We start from the raw sequence: 18,891 nt of genomic DNA on the forward strand, positions 1-18,891 counted from the left end.
CTCGGACTCCCACGGGAGCCGGGCTCTGCCCGAGACTCCAACCGCAAGGAGGACTCCGCCCGGACTCCTACGGGAGCCAGACTCCGTCATCAGCTCCGACCGCTGTCGAACTTCAGCCGACGGATCTGCACTCCCAGGCAGGCCACAATAACAGCCATGATCCTGCTCCACTTCCTGCGACAGATTTCGTGCAGCTCCATCACTCCCTGACAGGCCGCAGTAATGGTCACAGCACTGCTTCACTTCCTACGACGGATCTCGTGTAGCTCCACTACTCCCTGGCAGGCCACAATAACAGTCACGATCCTGCTCCACTTCCTGCGACGGATACCACGCGATTCTCCCATCCGCTGGCAATTTGCGACAATAGACGCCGCTCCACTCTCCGCGGCAGACTCCACGTGGCACACCCCGATGATAGCCACGGGTCCACTCCACTACTCTTCGCAGCAAACTCCACCTGACCCTAGGCAGCCCACTGCCAGATGGTAACAGATGTCGCTATCAGGCTACTGCCCCCTCCGCCTATAAAAGGGGGCTCCAGATACGTTTTTCAATAAGCTCTCATCTTTCATCTAAAAACTCTGCTAAATTCTTCGTTCGAGCACTCCATTCTTGTTGAGGCAGAGAACTGACTTGAGCGTCGGAGGGTCTTGCCGGAGCAACCCCACCTCTGGTTTAGACTTCCTTTGCAGGTCCCGGCGGCGACCGCGACTTCCTCGACTCCAGCTTCTCCGACGCAAGCAGATTTTTGCACCAACAATATTCATCTGTCAGATCTTATAATCGTAGTATGCCACTATAGCATGTAAAATCTGGATGAACTTGAGCATAGCCTCTGGTGAGAAGGTTTCATCATAATCAATTTCTTATCTTTGTCTGAAACTCTTCGCCACCAACCTAGCTTTATAGATTTCTACTGGCTATCTACTCCGATCTTCTTCTTGAAGACCCACTTGCACCTTATTAGGATCATATCTTCAGGCGCATCAATCAAGATCCATATTTGGTTGGTGTACATCGAGTCCATCTCAGATTTCATAGCTTCCAGCCATCTGTCTGAGTCTCTACTTATGATAGCTTTCGAATAGGTTAGTGGATCATCATCCTGAATGATGTTGATCAAATTATCATTCTCAATGATAAAATCATATCTCAGAGATGCTTGACACACTCTATTTGATCTTCAGAGAGGAGGTGTGTATTGTGGATGTACTCCATCCCTAGTTACTTCTGATTGAGGATCTTCTTGTGGTTTAACCATAGATATTTTTAGATTGGTTTGTACATTTTAAACTCCCGTAAGTTTAATATTCCTCCCACTGCCTCTTTCTTGGATGAATTCATTTTTCAAGAAAGTGGCGTGCCTACTAACAAAAATCTTTTATTTAGTAGGATGATAGAAGTAGTATCCATTAGTTTCCTTAGGATATTCTACAAACCTACATTTGTCTGATCTAGTACTAAGCTTATATCCAAAAATATTTTTGACATAAGCAGGACAGCCCCAAATCATAAGATATTTAAGATTAGGCTTCTTTTCCTTCTATATCTCATATGGTGTGCTTGTAACAGACTTTGAAGGCACTCTATTTAATATGTTTGCGGCAGCCTCTAGGGCATTTCCTCAGAAATATATTAGGAGATCTATGAAGCACATCATGGATTGCACCATATTCATCAAAGTACAATTCTTTCTTTCTGCTATATTATTTAACTTGGGTGTATAAGGAGGGGTCCATTCACAGAGAATACCTTTACTTTTAAGATGATCAAGAAATTCACTAGATAATTATTCTCCTCCGCGATCAGATCGAAGAACTTTGATATTTTTTTTAGTTTGTTTTTCAATCATATTTTGATACTCCTTGAACTTATCAAAAGCTTCAGATTTATATTTCATAAGATATACATATCCCAATCTTGATAGATCATCTGTAAAGGTGATAAAATAGGAGTATCTTTTTCTAGCCTAAGTTGTTATCGATCCACATATATCTGTATGTACTAGGACTAACAACTCATTTGCTCTTTATTCATATCCAGAGAATGGAGTCTTGGTCATCTTATCCATGAGACAAGATTCACAAATTCTCAATGATTTATAATCATACAGATCAAAGAATTCTTCTTTATATAACTTGTTTATCCTTGACTCACTAATATGACCAAGGCGGCAATGCCAGAGATATATGATATTCATATTTTCTCTCTTTCTTTTCATATTTTTTTTAATATAAAAAATATTTTCATTGAGTGTAAGAATTAAAAGATTATTATCAATATAATTACTGCCATAAAATTCATTAGAAAAGAAAATAGAGCATCCATTTTCCATTAGCCTTATTTCATAATCTCGTTTTAATAACAAAGGTATAGAAATAATATTTTTAATGATCTTTGGCATGTAATAACAGTCTTTCAATTCTAAAATTTTGCTCGATGGCAAATCAAGCATACAGATTTCCACAGCCTCTGTGCTAATGGGCTCTCCACTTGTACCATAAAGCTCAAGGTTACCTCTTTTCAAATCTTTGATATTCTGTAGTTGTTGTAATGAATTACAAATATACGATCCACAGGCAGTATCTAATACCCAAGTATCAAGGTCTGAGCCACTTAATGAAAAATAAGTCTGTATATGTATCATATACATATCTTTTGGTGCTATACTTGTACCCTACTTCAATCTTGCAAGATAATTCTTATAATTATTCTCTCAATATCTAAATTTGTCATAAAATAAACATATAATATCCAAAGCGACATGTTTTATCTTTTTATTATTACTGATCCATCCAAGATCAGGAATATCTAGAACATCGGAGTTCTTCTTCGATATGAACCTAATTTGCATGTTCCTCAACCAATCCACATAGTTTGGATCGGTCAACATGATTTCATGCAGTGAAAATAAAGAAGTCATAACACAGATTTAAAGAACAATAGTATAAGCAGATCATTCATGTTTGACATGCATAACTAGATAAAATTTTTTAACTAGTTATATCTCTCACTATTTTGTCGGATACTATAGCCCTCTCTTATTGAAACAAAAAATCTTAATCTAGTTTTTTAATGGGGTTGAGACCCTAATTCCTCAATGAAGCCTTATGTATATCACAACAAATCTCAATGAGTTCAAAGATAGAAAAATCTATCCAATTGTATCTCATGCAATTCTCAACATAATCCTTGTCTTTAAAAATACTCATAGCCTTGTGGATACCACAACAAACTATAGTATTTTGTAGTTAAGTTATACCCATCATTTCTATACAGTCATATCTAAAAAATACTATCCTTGTGGATATCACAACAAGATAACATATCCAAAATATGCGGTAAAGCATTTATTATGCACCAAGATAAATCCACAACAATCTCTATAGTATGCTTTGTGGATATCACAACAAGCCTACTATGATTTTTGATACGATATTGACTAGACATGAAGGAAGGTATATGTAGTGTTCAAAATACTGAACTACCTTCATTCAAGATTCGAACTAATCTAATTGGTCAGAAAAGTGTTAAGATTGATGGAGGTCCTCTTATTGCTTTTCTTAAGTACCAATAAATTGACCAGACCAGCAAATAGAACCAATTAAATAACCACCGTACTTGAAATACTTTAGACACCAAATGATTAATTGATTCAAGAAATAGATCAGCTATTAGTTCATAATACTACAACTTAATATGATTTTTATGAGAGCTTTAATGATCTCATGCACATCCTAATTCAATCAATTATAATGATGTACTATTATAGTTGTATCTTAATAATTATCACAACTAATCATAGCATCTAATTATATCTCTCAGATATAAAATCATAATCATACAACATGATTATAACATAGCAACTTAAGCATATCATATGCATGAATACAAAATACTCTTTTCGTGGTTCTTCTTCTTGGGATATTACAGTGGCACCCCTATACGCCATTAGAATACCCCATGGAATGGGAAGAGAGAGTTTTTGAACCCTACTTGCTCTTATGGATGGACGGCCTGGTGATGAATTTCAATTTGAGTACTAAGCTACTAAGAAAGATTCTATACATACATCATGCAATTAACTAAACCATATCTCTAAGACATGCTAGGTTTTGGATGTTCAATTGGGTTCAACCCTTGATTCGACTTGAACCAAACCAAAAATCCATGCTTGATCACAATCAAGACAATAATTTAACCTTTGATTATATCAATCAAGATAGACTCTAATATCACTATTGGATTTCGGTGGCACAGTGGAAAGATTAGATATTTAAATTTTTTATTCAAAACATTTGATGCATTGAAAACCCTAATGCCTAGAAACTTTTGACAATATCAATCAAAGTATAATTGAATTAAACTAGGATAAAAAGAATACCTGTAGCATAAATCCAATTTTCGTAAGGCATCTAAGTGTCCATCCTTCAATGGTAATCCACACAGAAATTAAACCAAAGACAGCACTCTTTCTTCACCTTGCTTTAAGAGTTCTAGCCCCTAGAACTCGACTAACCCTATATCAGTCAAATTTCTCCAAGAATCTAACTCGACCCTCTCAAAATCTCCTCTAAACTTTTGATTCCTCTTATTTAGGACCCTCACAATCTTTGTTTGGATCAGATAAGGCTTTGTCTTAAATTTCAAAGCCTTATCCTAAAACTAAGATGAGTTGTAAGAAAGAAGGGAGAGCAACAGAGAGAAATTGAAAACTCAATCTGAATGCCTCGGACACCCAGTGCCTAGGACTTTTTATAACCATCAAAGGGATGCTAAAAGGGAGGGACATGCCCCATAAAAAAAATCTTATCTGATCTGATTATCAGAGATAAGAGTTTCTTCAAACAGAAGGATTCTTATCAATGATACGTCAATCAACACCCTCACCTGCATGCGTGATCAGAGAAGGGATACTTTTGCATCCCTTCTCAAATAAAAAAAATTTACAAAAATCCATGTGGATAGGGGACTTGTTTCTGATTCTAGAAAACTTGATAAGGTGATAAAAATATCATGGAAGGATGTTATCCTTGCACCTCTTCACGCGAGTTCTAATCACCATGTGCACGCCCATGCGAGAGAAGTTTTGGAGTCCGTTTGGCCCTCTGATAAATCTGAAAAAAATTTAAATAATCCATCTCATATTTTAAGATGTACACTAGAGGATAGAGGGTGATTAGGACTACCACATGCATCTGAATCCCATGCCAGAAGGACTCCTGCTCACGCAAACACGTGCATGCCAATTCTGATTTGCACCAAGAGTCCTTCACAACTTGGACTCTTTATAATTGGCATTAAAATGAGATGTGACCCTTTACTTTGGGCTACTTTCAGGTGGCACGATCTGACCCAAATGCCCACCAAATGAGTTAGCTAATTAGAAAGGGATGAGATCAAATTGGCCTCCTAAAGAGCTAGGATTTCACACGTGCTAGCATACTTATCGAGAATTTTGATTGAATCCAAAATTTCAATCAATTTTTTAAAAAGATCTTTGGTTAATTTTTATATATGTGTGACTCATTGGATTCCACATCTAGCCAGCAGTCGGTTTGGGTATAAGTTGATCAAATTTGATTAGATTTCAATCTAATAGATTTAGGTCCAATCATGCTAATCCGAGTTCAACAATTAGAATCCTTTCTAATTGGTGATCGATTTAAATTCTTTAATTTGATCAAACCTACAAGTCAAGATTGATGTCTAGCAATATATCATGACTATCCGAAGATGTAAAATTTGATGAAAATATCAAATATATCCTTCAGTGATAAGTTACCGTGCAATTCAATCCTTCGATCATCCCTGCACTCTGAATATGTTCATGAGTATAAAATTATGTCAAACTCAAAACACATATTCATATCGATTCTCAATTAACCAATGATGACTCCAATAAAGAAGCATTAGAAACTCTTTCCAATCTTCTTTCTGCTTTTGGCCAAAAGACTTTTCTCGAGTCATCTAGGGATGAGAATACGCAGGATGCGATCTCCTCTTTTTAGGAGCGATCGATTCCATATTGACCTACTCATAACCTTCACACACACTCCATCATATTCAGAACATCCCGTATATGTCTTAGTGCCATGCCTGGATATGAATCAAAATATGGATTCATATGCATAAGATTTTATGGTGAGTAGGTCTAAAGATCAGTTACACAACTCCTACTTAGAGAGCTATCTTTGACATGCAAGTAAGGCTTCCATAAGATGTTCCCTTTTATCGAGTCAATTTAGTGGACTCATTTTCAAATGAGCATTCACATCCTTGTATCAGTATCCCATATAAGTGGCTAGTGAGATCTGCCACCCTCTTCGTCGAGCATATATAGGATGTGCTAGTCTATTCGGAACATTGATTTCCGACTCAATACTCTTATGATCAGAAATATTTAAGATTAAAATTTTAGAATTTTTGATCTCACTAGTATGACCCATTCATATCTTCTAAAATTATTACCCTAACTTTTAGAGTTTATCATAATCTTAAACATAATAAGATGCAGCTGAAATGATGAATCAATTTTCATTTTATTATCAAATAATAAATGTCATTACATGAGTTGAAAAATTATAAAGAAAAATCCCATCGCAACACACTTGTGATTAGTTTATAGGGCACTCTTCTTTCATTCTTATGTTCGTCATGCTCAGTATAAATTATTCTCTAACAATCATTCATACCCTCATCCCAGTCTCCCTACACTGTAGATCCAAGACTTATCTACCCACAAGAGAGGTGAACTATGCGTCGATCTCGAATAGATTGATCACTATCCTCTGTGACGATCTTTTGATCGAGAGTATTTAAAAATTAACTACTATTTAATATATGTTTCAAATTCTTAATTTTTTAAGAATATACAAAAATTATCTTTGTTAATTTCTAGGACAAATCATGGATACATATATATGATTGGTAAGAATAAGCCCTTTATTGATAATAAAAAGTTGCAAGTACAAGTTAAAGCTCTAAAATTATATAATATGTCAGTCAATAATTGACTTCTAAGATACAAATTCAACAAACTCCCACTTGACCTAAAGTCAATTGGTCATATACCTAAGACCCATCTTCTCAAGGTGAGCTTTGGTCTTCTGCTGGTTGAGAGGCTTGGTCAGCGGGTCCACTACGTTTAATGTGGAGTCGACTCTCTACACCTTGACGAACTTCTTCTCTAGGTATTCACATATAATATGAAATCGTCGCTCTATATGCTTGGACTTCTGGTAAGATTGGGCTCCTTATCAAGGGCTGTAATGTCATTGTTGTCATAATACAGTACAATGACATCTGATGGCATCACACCCAGCTCCGCAATAAATTTTTTGAACCAAAAGGTTTTCTTAGTAGTTTTAGAGACGATGATGTACTTGGCTTCCATGATCGAATCTGCAATGATCGGCTACTTAGAACTCTTCCAGCTAATCGCATCACCATTGCACAAGAAGATACATCCCAATGTAGACTTTCTATCATCGACATCAGTCATAAAGTCTGAATCGATGTATCCCTTGACTTTCAGCTTCGATCCTCCATCAAAAACCAACATCAAATCCTTAATCCTTCTCAAGTACTTAAGAATATTTTTAATAGCAATCTAGTATTCTTCATCTGGATTTGCCTGATATCTGCTCGTGACACTTACGGCAAGTGCTATATCAGTATGTGTACATAACATGGCATACATAAGGCTCCCTATTGTCGAAGCATAAGAATCTTGCTCATGCGCTAGATCTCTTTAGGTGTGTCGGGGCATATCTTTTTGGAGAGATGAATATCATGTCTAAGGGGCAAAAGACTCCTCTTGGAGTTTTCCATACTGAATCTCTTCAGCACCTTTTCTATGTACATTCACTGTGAGAGTCCTATTATTCTCTTAGATCTATTTCTATAGATATTTATACTAAGAATATAGGAAGCTTTTCCTAAATCTTTCATGGTGAACTCTTTCGACAACTATACTTTGATCGACGTCAGCATGGGAATATCATTCTCAATCAGGAGGATGTCATCCATGTATAATACGAGAAATATTACAACGCTCCCATTGATCTTTTTGTACACATATGGCTCCTCTTTATTTTTGATGAGATCAAATATTTTGATCACATCATTGAAGCGAGTGTTCCAACTCTGAGATGCTTGCGTGAGTCCATATATGGATCTTTGCAGCTTGCAAACTTTGTGATCACTATCACTGGATGTGAAACCTAAAGACTGCTCCATATAAATATCTTCATCAAAATATCCATTTAGGAAGGCAGTTTTCACATCCATGTGTCAAATTTCATAATCATGAAAGGCTGCTATGGCAAGCAGAGTATGGACAGATTTTAGCATGGCCACGGGCGAAAAAGTTTCATGATAGTTAATACCTTCACGTTGACTATAACCTTTCACAACTAGCCTTACCTTATAGGTCTCTATCTTACCATCTGATCTAATTTTTCTTTTGTAAATCTATTTACACCCAATAGGTATAATACATTTAGGTGGATCTATTAAGGACTAAACTTGGTTGGAATGCATGGAGTCAATTTCTGACTTCATCACTTCCATCCATTTCTTGGAGTCTATATCTAACATTATCTCATCATAGATTTTGAGATCATTCCTAATGTCCTTATCTTCTATAAGGAACGCTTCCTCTAAATTCTCTGTAAGAATACTTAAGTACCTTTCAGGAGGATAGGAGACCCTACTTAATCTACAAGGTGGAAGAGGTATCACATCTACTGGCTCATTATTGGGTTCAGGTTCTTGGACTCAATGCTCTTCAGAGATTTTCTCTTCGAGCTCAATCTTTCTCCCACTACCTCCATCTTGGATAAACTCTTTTTTCAAGAAGACGGCATGACGGTTCACAATTATATTGTGATCCTCAGGAAGATAGTAGTATCCCATGATTTTCTTAGGATATCCTATAAAGCGAGCCCTAGAGAACCTAGCCTCTAACTTGTCCACCTGTTGTCACTTGATATAGGCTGGACATCCTCAAATCTTGAGGTATCCAAGAGTTGACTTCTTACCATGCCATAACTCATATGGTGTGGTGGGGACAGATTTAAAGAGAACCCAATTCAAAAGATGAATTGTAAAAAGCAATGCATGTCCCCAGATAATGACAGTAAGATCTGTGAAGCTCATCATGGATTAGATCATATCTAATAGGGTTTGATTCCTCCTTTTAGATATCTCGTTGAGCTGAGATGTCCCTGGAGGTGTCTATTGTGAGACTATACCATTATCCTTGAGATAGATCCAAAATTTCTCACTAAGGTATTCTCCTTCTCGATCTGAATGAAGAATCTTTATAGATTTTTAGTCTATTTTTCTACTTCTTGTCTGAACGCTATGAACTTTTCAAAAGCTTCAAACTTTCGGTGCATCAAATACACAAACCCATACCAAGAGTAATCATCAGTAAAAGTTATGAAATAGACATAGCCACCCCTAGCTTGTACATTGAATGGACCATATATGTCAGTGTGTATCAGGACTAATATCTCAGTGACCCTTTCCCCTTGTCCCATAAAGGGCAGCTTGACTATTTTTTCTTGAAGACACGATTCACGTACTGGATAAGACTCAAAAGTCAATGGTCCGAGAAGACCATCTTTCTTCAGTTTGTTGGGTCTGTCTTCTCTAATATGGCCTAGCCTAAGATGCCATAGATACTTTTGACTAATCCTATCTCTAAGTCTCTTAGACCTTATGGCATTCACAACTTGCTCATTAATATTTACACTCGCGTCCATATGCAAATGGTAAAAACCGTCATTCAAAAAGGCATGTGCAATAACTTTATTTTCGAAAGAAATTGAACACGTCTTTATTGAAATGAAAATCATAGTTATCCTATGCCAACACAGAGATGGAAATCAAATTTCTACTGGCTACAGGTATATAATAACAGTCTTTCAAAAATAAATTAAGTCCTAACGGTAGTCGCAGAGGGTAAGTCCCATCAGTCACAGCAGTAATCTTTGCTCCATTATCCACCTAGAGAGTGATCTCACATTCCCTCAGCTCTCTAACTTCTTCAAGATCCTGCATAAAAAATCTAACTAGAAGAAGAGAAAATCATTAGATTAGTTTCAATAACGAATATATCAGACATACCTTCAAAAAGCCCATCCTTCTTCTTGCTCTTGACCGTCAGTAGGTAGGTCGGATAGTTTGTCCTCTAGTGGCTTTGATGTTGCAATAAAAATATTTTTTCTTATCATCGGCCTTCTTTAGAACCTGCTTCTTAAGTTTGGCCTCATTCTTCTATTTCTTCATAGGTTTTTTCTTCTTCTTAAAAAAAGACTTTCTTTTGGAAGAAATCTGCTCCACTACTAGAATTATACCCCTTGAAATCTTGAAGGTGCCCTCTGCTGTTACCAGCATATTTAATAACTCAAGCAAAGGACTATCAATTTTATTCATATAGTAGTTCATGATAAACTGCCCATATGAATCAGAAAGAGACTGGAGGATTAGATCCATCTATAATTTCTTGTCCATATTCATACCGAGCTTCCGAAGCTCCTCGATGTCCTTGATCATTATCAAACAATGATCATTGACAGACTGTCCATCACGTATCTTCACTCTAAAAAGTTTCAAGAGATCTCAAAGTGATCTGTGTAACTCTGCTCACCATACAACTCTTCTAGGTGAGTCAGCATCTCTCTAGTAGTCCTCATGTCTTCATGTTGCTACTGAAGATCATTGGATATGGATGCCAAAATATAACACATAGCTTTGTTATCTTCATCTATCCACTTCTCAAGTATGGCTCGTTGATCAGGAGATGGATGAGCAGGTGACACAGATGCATCCTGATCAAGAATTGGGATGAGTTTCTCGAAGTTGAGAATGATTCTCAGATTTCAGAGTCAGTCTTTATAGTTGGTATCAGTCAACCTATTGGTATCTAGGATACGGGCTAAAGAGTTGAAACTTGACATGGTTATCTGTAGAGAGAATAGTTTCTAGTTAGATGTTTGTACTTATAAAATTATTTATTCTAGAGACTTTAAAAATAAATAAAGGCTCTCACTATTTCTTCGAATCTCCCACACTCAGATGGAGAAACAAAAATCTATATATGATCGATTTCAAGTGGGTACTATGGTCCTATTAATCTATACATATCTCACCTAATAGTTATTGGTGAGTACAGACCAATGAGTGGACAACACTTTGTCCATTGCTTCACTAAGCAAAATGTAGTGGGCTTAGTTTCTAAGTCCTGTGGCCTCACCTAACAGTTATTGGCATATTTCTTGGTTAAGTCAGACCCATCGTTCACCTACGGATGCAAAGGCATTATTGAAACTCTCATCTAGCAGTTATTGGGTCCAACCCCATCTCTACCCTGGGATATCAAATATCAATAGAGTGGTTGTACCTTTTCGATGCAACCGAAATACTGTAACCAACTGAGAATGATCAATGCCAGGAAGGTACCCACATCTTTACAACGATGGAAGATCTCTAGACTTAATATTTAGTGAGAAGATTTAGGTGTAGATCTCTTCTAAACCAATAGATTTGACATCCGACTAATCAAATTTAGGTTAGCACATCAACATGTCTAACCATCCTAGTTGACATGGATGAACTCGAGTCAACAAGTAATCTTGCACGAAACTGAATCTCCTAAGATGGCTAGGTAAGTTAAGATGTGTGGGGGTCCTCCCATTACTTTTCTTAGACACCAATCAAAATTGATCAAGTCAGATAATGAAATTAGTTAAATAGCCATCATCTAAATACTTGTCTTAGATACTAAATTGGTCGATTAGAATCGATCATGTTAACCTATTGAAATGGACTCGAACTACTGAGTCAAATTCGATCTTGAGTTAATCAACTCACATCAAAATGTGAATTGATACGATCAATTACAACTAAACTCAAATATTAAGCCTTTTTGATCTAATCCTAATCAATCATCGATTAGGTTCAATCAACTACTCAAAATCGATAATGGGTTCGAGCCTGATCTAGTCAATTAGACTCTAATTGTAGTTTGATCACTTAGGCCTAATTTATTCAACCCATACCCACATACAACAGCATAATTTTAGATTTAAAAATAATTTTTAAATTATATTTCATTTCATGCAATTAGTGGCTTATGATCTTGAAACTATTTCAGATCTAAACCTAATGTCATATATCATATATATGTAGTTTTAGATTTAAATTAAATATGCATCACATATGCATCAAATTTCAAATCTAAAACTAAAATTATACATATCAAATATATATAAAATTAGATCTAAAATAATAATTAAAATATTTTAAAAATATCTTTTCAAAAATTGATTCACATTAAGCAACGACAATCTTTACAATATAGGGGATAAATCCTACATCAGGACAATATTATATCAGTTTGATGTAAATTTTTAATCATTTTAATTTCAGATCTAAACTTAAAATTAAACATATCAGATATACTAATTTTTAGATCTAAAAAATTAATTTAATTATTTTAAAAATAATTTTTAAAATCAATCAATCTTGTGCTAGGACAACCTTTACAATATAGGGGGTAAATCTATATCAGGACAATCTTATATCAGCATAAGATTGATTTTAAATCACTAAAACTTTCAGATCTAATCTAAAAATTAGATCTTATGTGTTTTCAAAAACTTGTGGCTCTGATATCACCGTTAGAAAATTGGGTAGGCAGCATGTGTAGATTTCAAAAATTTTTTGATTGTAGCAAAAAAATGATCGAATTAAATCTTTTAACCCTACATGCATAAGATCATATCTAATCCTACCCAAGCTCGGGATAAAAAGACATACATGTAATCTAAAATTAAAAGTATGTATGAGATCGAATTTCAATACCTTAGCATGGGTAGAAATTCACTGCAACTGATGATCACAGGTTCGTAGATTCTCAAGCCGCACATGTGCCCGATCTCTATGGATATCTACCAAGATCAATCTCGAACTGATCTTTTCATAGTAGATCCTTTTTCTTCAAGCAGGATCTCAGTCTTTAGAACTTAGATCAACTCCTTGATCTAGACTACGGGATTAACTTCTTGATCTGCAGCCTTCTCTCTACATTCCTCGCTGAAGATGGATGGCTCTTCGACTCTTGACGTATGGAAGGTAGGATGCTCAACCCTTGGGCGTGGGAAGGAGAAGATGGAGGGGAGCCATGGAGAAGGGAGAAAGAGAATTTTTTTCTCACAAAATTCAACTAACTAGAAACCCTAAGAGACCTTCTCTTTATATAGGCTCTATCTTAACTCAAAAAAAGAATTCAATTAACTTAAAAAAGTGTATCCTTATCTCATAAGAACACTCTACCTTTTTAAACTAATTATTTTTCAATAAAATCAAACTTAAGTGGCATGTAATCTGCCCCTTTAGGCAAACATGTGGGGCGGTGCCCCATCTTATATAGGGCAGGTAGTTTGGGGCACCAACACTTGGCGCCCCTTTGGGGTTTCTTAACAGTGTTGGTGCCCCTTTGGGGTTTCTTAACATATGAGAAGGGGCGTGGCCCCTCTCTCTCTCCTCCATGTCAATCCATAAGAGGGGACCGACCTCTCATACAAAATCCTGGAGATTGGCACCCCTGGTCCTCCCAAAAATGAAGGAAGGTGCTGTTGGGAAATGTGTCCCAAAAAGCCAATCGTCAAGCTGTTGACGGTCGAGCAACCAAGTATTGTAATTGATTTGTTAATAAATAAAATATATTTGACATCTTCATCATAAGCTTTCATCTTCTAATGAACTCCATTGTTATGATGAAGTTCTTAGGACTATTTAAGTTCGATAAAGAGAGGATTTATCGATTAGTCCATAAAACTATTCACGACCAAATGATAAGCTGTTAATAAGGACGACAGCTTCTATCGAGCATAGGTCGCTGTAGGCCATATGGGTTGGTTGTCCTCTTAACCAAGGAGTGTGGAGACACTGGTATGGCATACAGGTGAGATGTAAGGATACATCGTCATGGAACGTGACCAACTCCAGAGTATTCTGTTGTCGAGAATATCTCTGATGGGATATAGGTATAAGTGTCCCTTAGACTTGAGATCGCCTCAGTGACTTGCAAGCAACTTACTGTGCTTTGGTACTGGACTAACTAAATTTCTAATTCAGGGATGGAAGGCTTCTAGGCACAGTCAAGTACTTACGAAGTCAGAGTGTGATCGAGATGGGATTGACCACTCCAAGAGTTGGAGAAGAATGAGTCGCTGTATTTCAATTTAGCAAAACCTTGGCCAGGGTAATCCATCAGATGAATTTTATATTTTGAAATACAATGTGGACAACCTGATCAGAGTTGACAGTTGAACTCTGGAGTATCCTATGATTATTTTGGTCAAGGAGATGAATTATATGAAAACTATATCCGCATGGGTTCTAAGGATGTTGTTCTACACATTCAACCTATCCGGTCGTCGGGTACCATTGCTAGATGGTCACTTCGATTGGTACAAAAATTTATTCCTATACTACCGGCTTAGGATCGGACCTATGAGGTCACACACATTAGAGTTCATGATCCGATCGGATGGTTGATCAACGATTAAGAATCATTCTAGGGTTAAATGATCAATACGATTGACATTTAACCCAGTGCAAGATTGCAGGAGGATCGATTAGCAATTCGATTGCTAATTGGCTTAATTTGATTAAGCCAATGGGCTGAGATTAAATCTAATTAAATATGATTTAATTAGATTTATTTTGGGCTTGATTGGATCAAGTCCAATTGGTTTATTGGATAAGCCAAGTGCAAGGAAAAACTAGTCCTAGTTCAACTAGGACTTGGGTCAATCTAATTTCTAATTTGATTAGAAAATTAAATTAATTGATTTTTAATTGGGTTAAGATCTATTTTAATTAGGTTGATCTAATTTTGGTTTGGGAAACCAAATTAAAACAAGTCATAAGATAGAATCCTAGTAAGACTAGGATTCCACCTTGCGCCACATAAGCCTTCCCCACGCCCTCTCTCTTATTCAATGCCAATCTCCACTTATTTTGTGTGACAAAAGCCTTCTCCCAGGTCTCTCCCACATTCACAAAAGGTTTTCTCTCTTCTTTCTTACATGGAAGGTGGTTTGGATCAAATAAAAAAGGAATAAGTTTGGATTTCGAATTCTATGAGATAGAGTTTTAGAAATCCAAAACTCTTTCAATTTTGCATCGAATTTATCCAAATTTTTTTTTAGAATTTTTGTGGCTTTTAGGGTATATATTTTGCACCCTTTGCTAGTGATCCATGCATGAAAATATGGAGGAGGTGCTCAAGAGTTGGGCGCCCCTTAACTTGCCATGTTTGGATAAGCCTTGACTAGGTATTTGAGCTAGACAAGGACTCTATCATATCTCTCTATATAAAATGAGTTTCTTCGTGAAATTTTAGAAAAAGACAGAGACTTGAGAGACCTTTATGCTACCCAAAAATTAGGGAGAAAGGCCTTTGGGTCGTGGAGATATAAAAGACACAAGTTAGGGTGTCTAGAGAGAAAAACATGAAGAAGAAGAGGGTCTTCTTCTAGGGTTTTTGTTTTCATATCTTTCCTCCCTCCATCTTGAGTTTCCTGAGAGCATCTCAGATCTGAAACTCCTCCTTTTACTTTTAATCTTTGGAAGATTCCAAATCAAGAAGAAGGAGGCACCTGATCAACCATCAAAGAAGGATCAGCGCAGTACTAGCATACTGTATTGATTTCCTGAAGTAGGACTTTTGATCGAGAATCGTGGGCTCGTGTGGATGACTCCTAGAGGCCGGACGTGTGTGTGACTTGCAACATCATCCTTAAGCCTGGATCAGCGAGGTTAGAGCATCTAACTTGCAAGGTAATAGATCTGATCTATTGTTTAATACATATATTAGATGTGGTATAGAAACATGTTGATATGATCAACATGTAGTTCATGCTATATTTATATATTTTAATTTTTGATTTAATACTATATAATAATCATATAATAGGATCTTAGATCTAGAGATTCTCTAATTTTAGAAAATAAATTTTGATTTATTTTAGTCTTCCGCTGTATGATCTTGAAAAAGTTTCAAGATCTAACCCTGAAACCCTAGATCTGGTTCCTACAATTGGTATCAGAGCCTAGGTTCTTTATTACATGATTATTTATACATGCTTAGATTATTTTTTAGATTAAATTTAATTTATAATCTGATTATTAAATCTGAAATTAAAATTTTAGATCAATCACGAACTGCAAGGTTGTCCTGCTGTAAGGTTTACCCCTTACAGTGCAAAGGTTGTCTTAGTTTGTGTAGATCTATCTTTAATCATAAATTTATTAGATATAATTTAGATTAAATTTATGATTTATTAGATTTAAAAAATATTTAAATCTGAAATAAAATCTCTTTGTTAATAATTTTTGTGCAAAGAAATTGTTTAAAGTTGAAATTGTTTCAATTACATGAATCTGTTTAGATTAGATCTAAAGTAGTTTCATGTTTATTTCACTTGTATCTTGATTATGAATCAAACATGCAATATAGTTGGTAGAATCATATTATAAAATTATTTTACAAATATGAAAATTATTTTTTGAAAAGCCGAACCCAACCCTCAGCCCAAAACTTAATTAAGAATTAAGAAGTTGTTTGATTAGGTTCTAGGATTGTGAATTGAAGAACCTAAGACACAAATCATAACACATTGGGTTAATGGGTTAGTGGAAATTAGGTCCATTAATTGGGTTAGACCTATGGTTAGATTAAAGATGGACTTAATTAGAGAATTGACTAAATTTAATCAATTGTTGTCTTAGATTAGGTGAAGGATTCTCTAGATCAATTACAATAGTTGTAGTTGGTCAAGTCCATGTCTTTAACGAGAACCAAATAGACTTGATTCTTGGCTAAGCGGTCTAGCACGAACTGTTAGGTTGATCTAATCGAAACTAATTAAATCAGTTGGTGTCTAAGGTAAACCAGATCGTGGTTTTTAATTGGGAGCCCGCTTACCTGGCCATTTCTGATGGTGTCTAAGGCAAGCTTTGGCAGACCTTCCCACTGATCGAACTTACCTGGCCTCTTGGTGAAATTATGTTTTGATCGGATCACTTGACTATTCGAGCTGACCCATGTCAGCTAGGTAAATCAGTGTGACTGATTTAGGTGCTCCTAGACCAGCCCTTTTAATGGTCTTTAAGCTGACTTGGTGAAGCCAGTGGGAGGATCACGATAAGCTGGTTCATTTGACCTCATCCTCTATATTATTTAAATTCTCTAAAATTATTAGGTCCTTAAAATGAAAAAGTTATAGAGATAAATGAGTCATAGCCTCCCATTAAGGTGTTTGATAATGAGTCCATTAACTCAATAATCATTGCAGACCCAAAGGCCTGGTGCTTGTTGGCTAATGGAAATTATCACTCATCATATGACGACTTGGAAGTGTTCTCTAATGGTGGTTAGGTGAGCCAACCAAAGTTGGGCTTAATCATTCGTTGGTTAGATACACCAAGTATGATCATGTTAATGGTTGGACCTAACCGGATCCTTACAGTGGAGGCCAAAGCCTACTGATTAGGTTTCTGGGGCAAAATTAAAATTACTAAAAATTGTTTAGAGAAATAAATTGGTTATGAACCTACCCCTAGATGTACATGAGTTGACCAACCAAAGTTGGGCTTGTGTGCAGTCTAAGTGGATTCTAGTACCCGCTAAGGAATTAGGGTAATTCCTCGAGTTGGAGGTAGAGGCTACCAATTCGAATAAAATAGTGGGAGAAAACCTTTTGATTAAAGTCCAAATCTTTAGGTTTAATGAATCAATTACTAATTAGGTTATGGTTCTCCTTTGTGCAAATATGGCCACTTCCCTATCGCTCCGATCATTGTTGGACAATGATAAGTTGGTGGGACCCAACTTCGGTAGCTGGTACCGAAAGTTGAAGATAGTCCTGGAGCATGAACGGATCCTATATGTGATAATGGATCCTGCACCTGAGGAGCCAGCTGTCAATGCACGTGGAACAGTCAGAGACACTTACCAGAAGTGGCTCAGTGACCGGACCACGGTGCGCTGTATCATGCTGGCTGCTATGAGCGACGAGTTCAGTCGCAGATTCGAGATGGCTCAGCCAAAGGACATGCTTCAAGTGTTGGAGGATGCCTTTGGCACACCCGATGACGTGGAGAGGCACAAGACTAGTTGTGCCATCTTCAACCAAAATGCGGGATGGTGCCTCTGTCACTGATCATGTATTGTACATGATCGAGCTGATGGAACGATTGAGCAAGCTCGGCTTTCCCTTGCATGAGCAGCTTGGGAAAGATGCAATACTGAACTCGCTGCCCAAGTCTTATCTCCCATTCCTCACTCATTATAGAATGACAAAGCCTGAAGAAAACTACCACGGGTTACTGGGGTTGCTTCAGAACTTTGAGAAGGATCACCAACTTACAAGGAGTCGGTGAACTTAGTGGGAGGTTCGTCTTCTGGTTCTCGACCTTTTAGAAAGGAAGAAGAACAAGAAGAAGAAAGTGAAGAAGGTGCAAGTTCAGGCTGGGACATCAGTGCAGAGCCAGACCAAAAAGATCAAGCCTGATAAGAGTCTATTCTACTGGCAAGCACCCTAGATTAGATAGTGTGTCAGATATCTACTTATGGCACTGTAGGCTAGGTCATATAAACAAGAACAGAATAAACAGGTTGACTCAAGAGGGAATCCTCGAAGTCAGTGATTGTGAATCACTTCCAACCTGTGAGTCCTGTCTTCTTGGTAAAATGACCAAGTCACCTTTTACTGGAAAAGGTGAGAGAGCTACTGAGCTCTTGGGCCTAGTACATACTGATGTATGCGGGCCCATGAGCACCAGTGCTAGAGGTGGATATTTACT

This window comes from Elaeis guineensis, chromosome 8 (genome assembly GCF_000442705.2).
Source record: "Elaeis guineensis isolate ETL-2024a chromosome 8, EG11, whole genome shotgun sequence".
NCBI lineage: Eukaryota > Viridiplantae > Streptophyta > Magnoliopsida > Arecales > Arecaceae > Elaeis > Elaeis guineensis.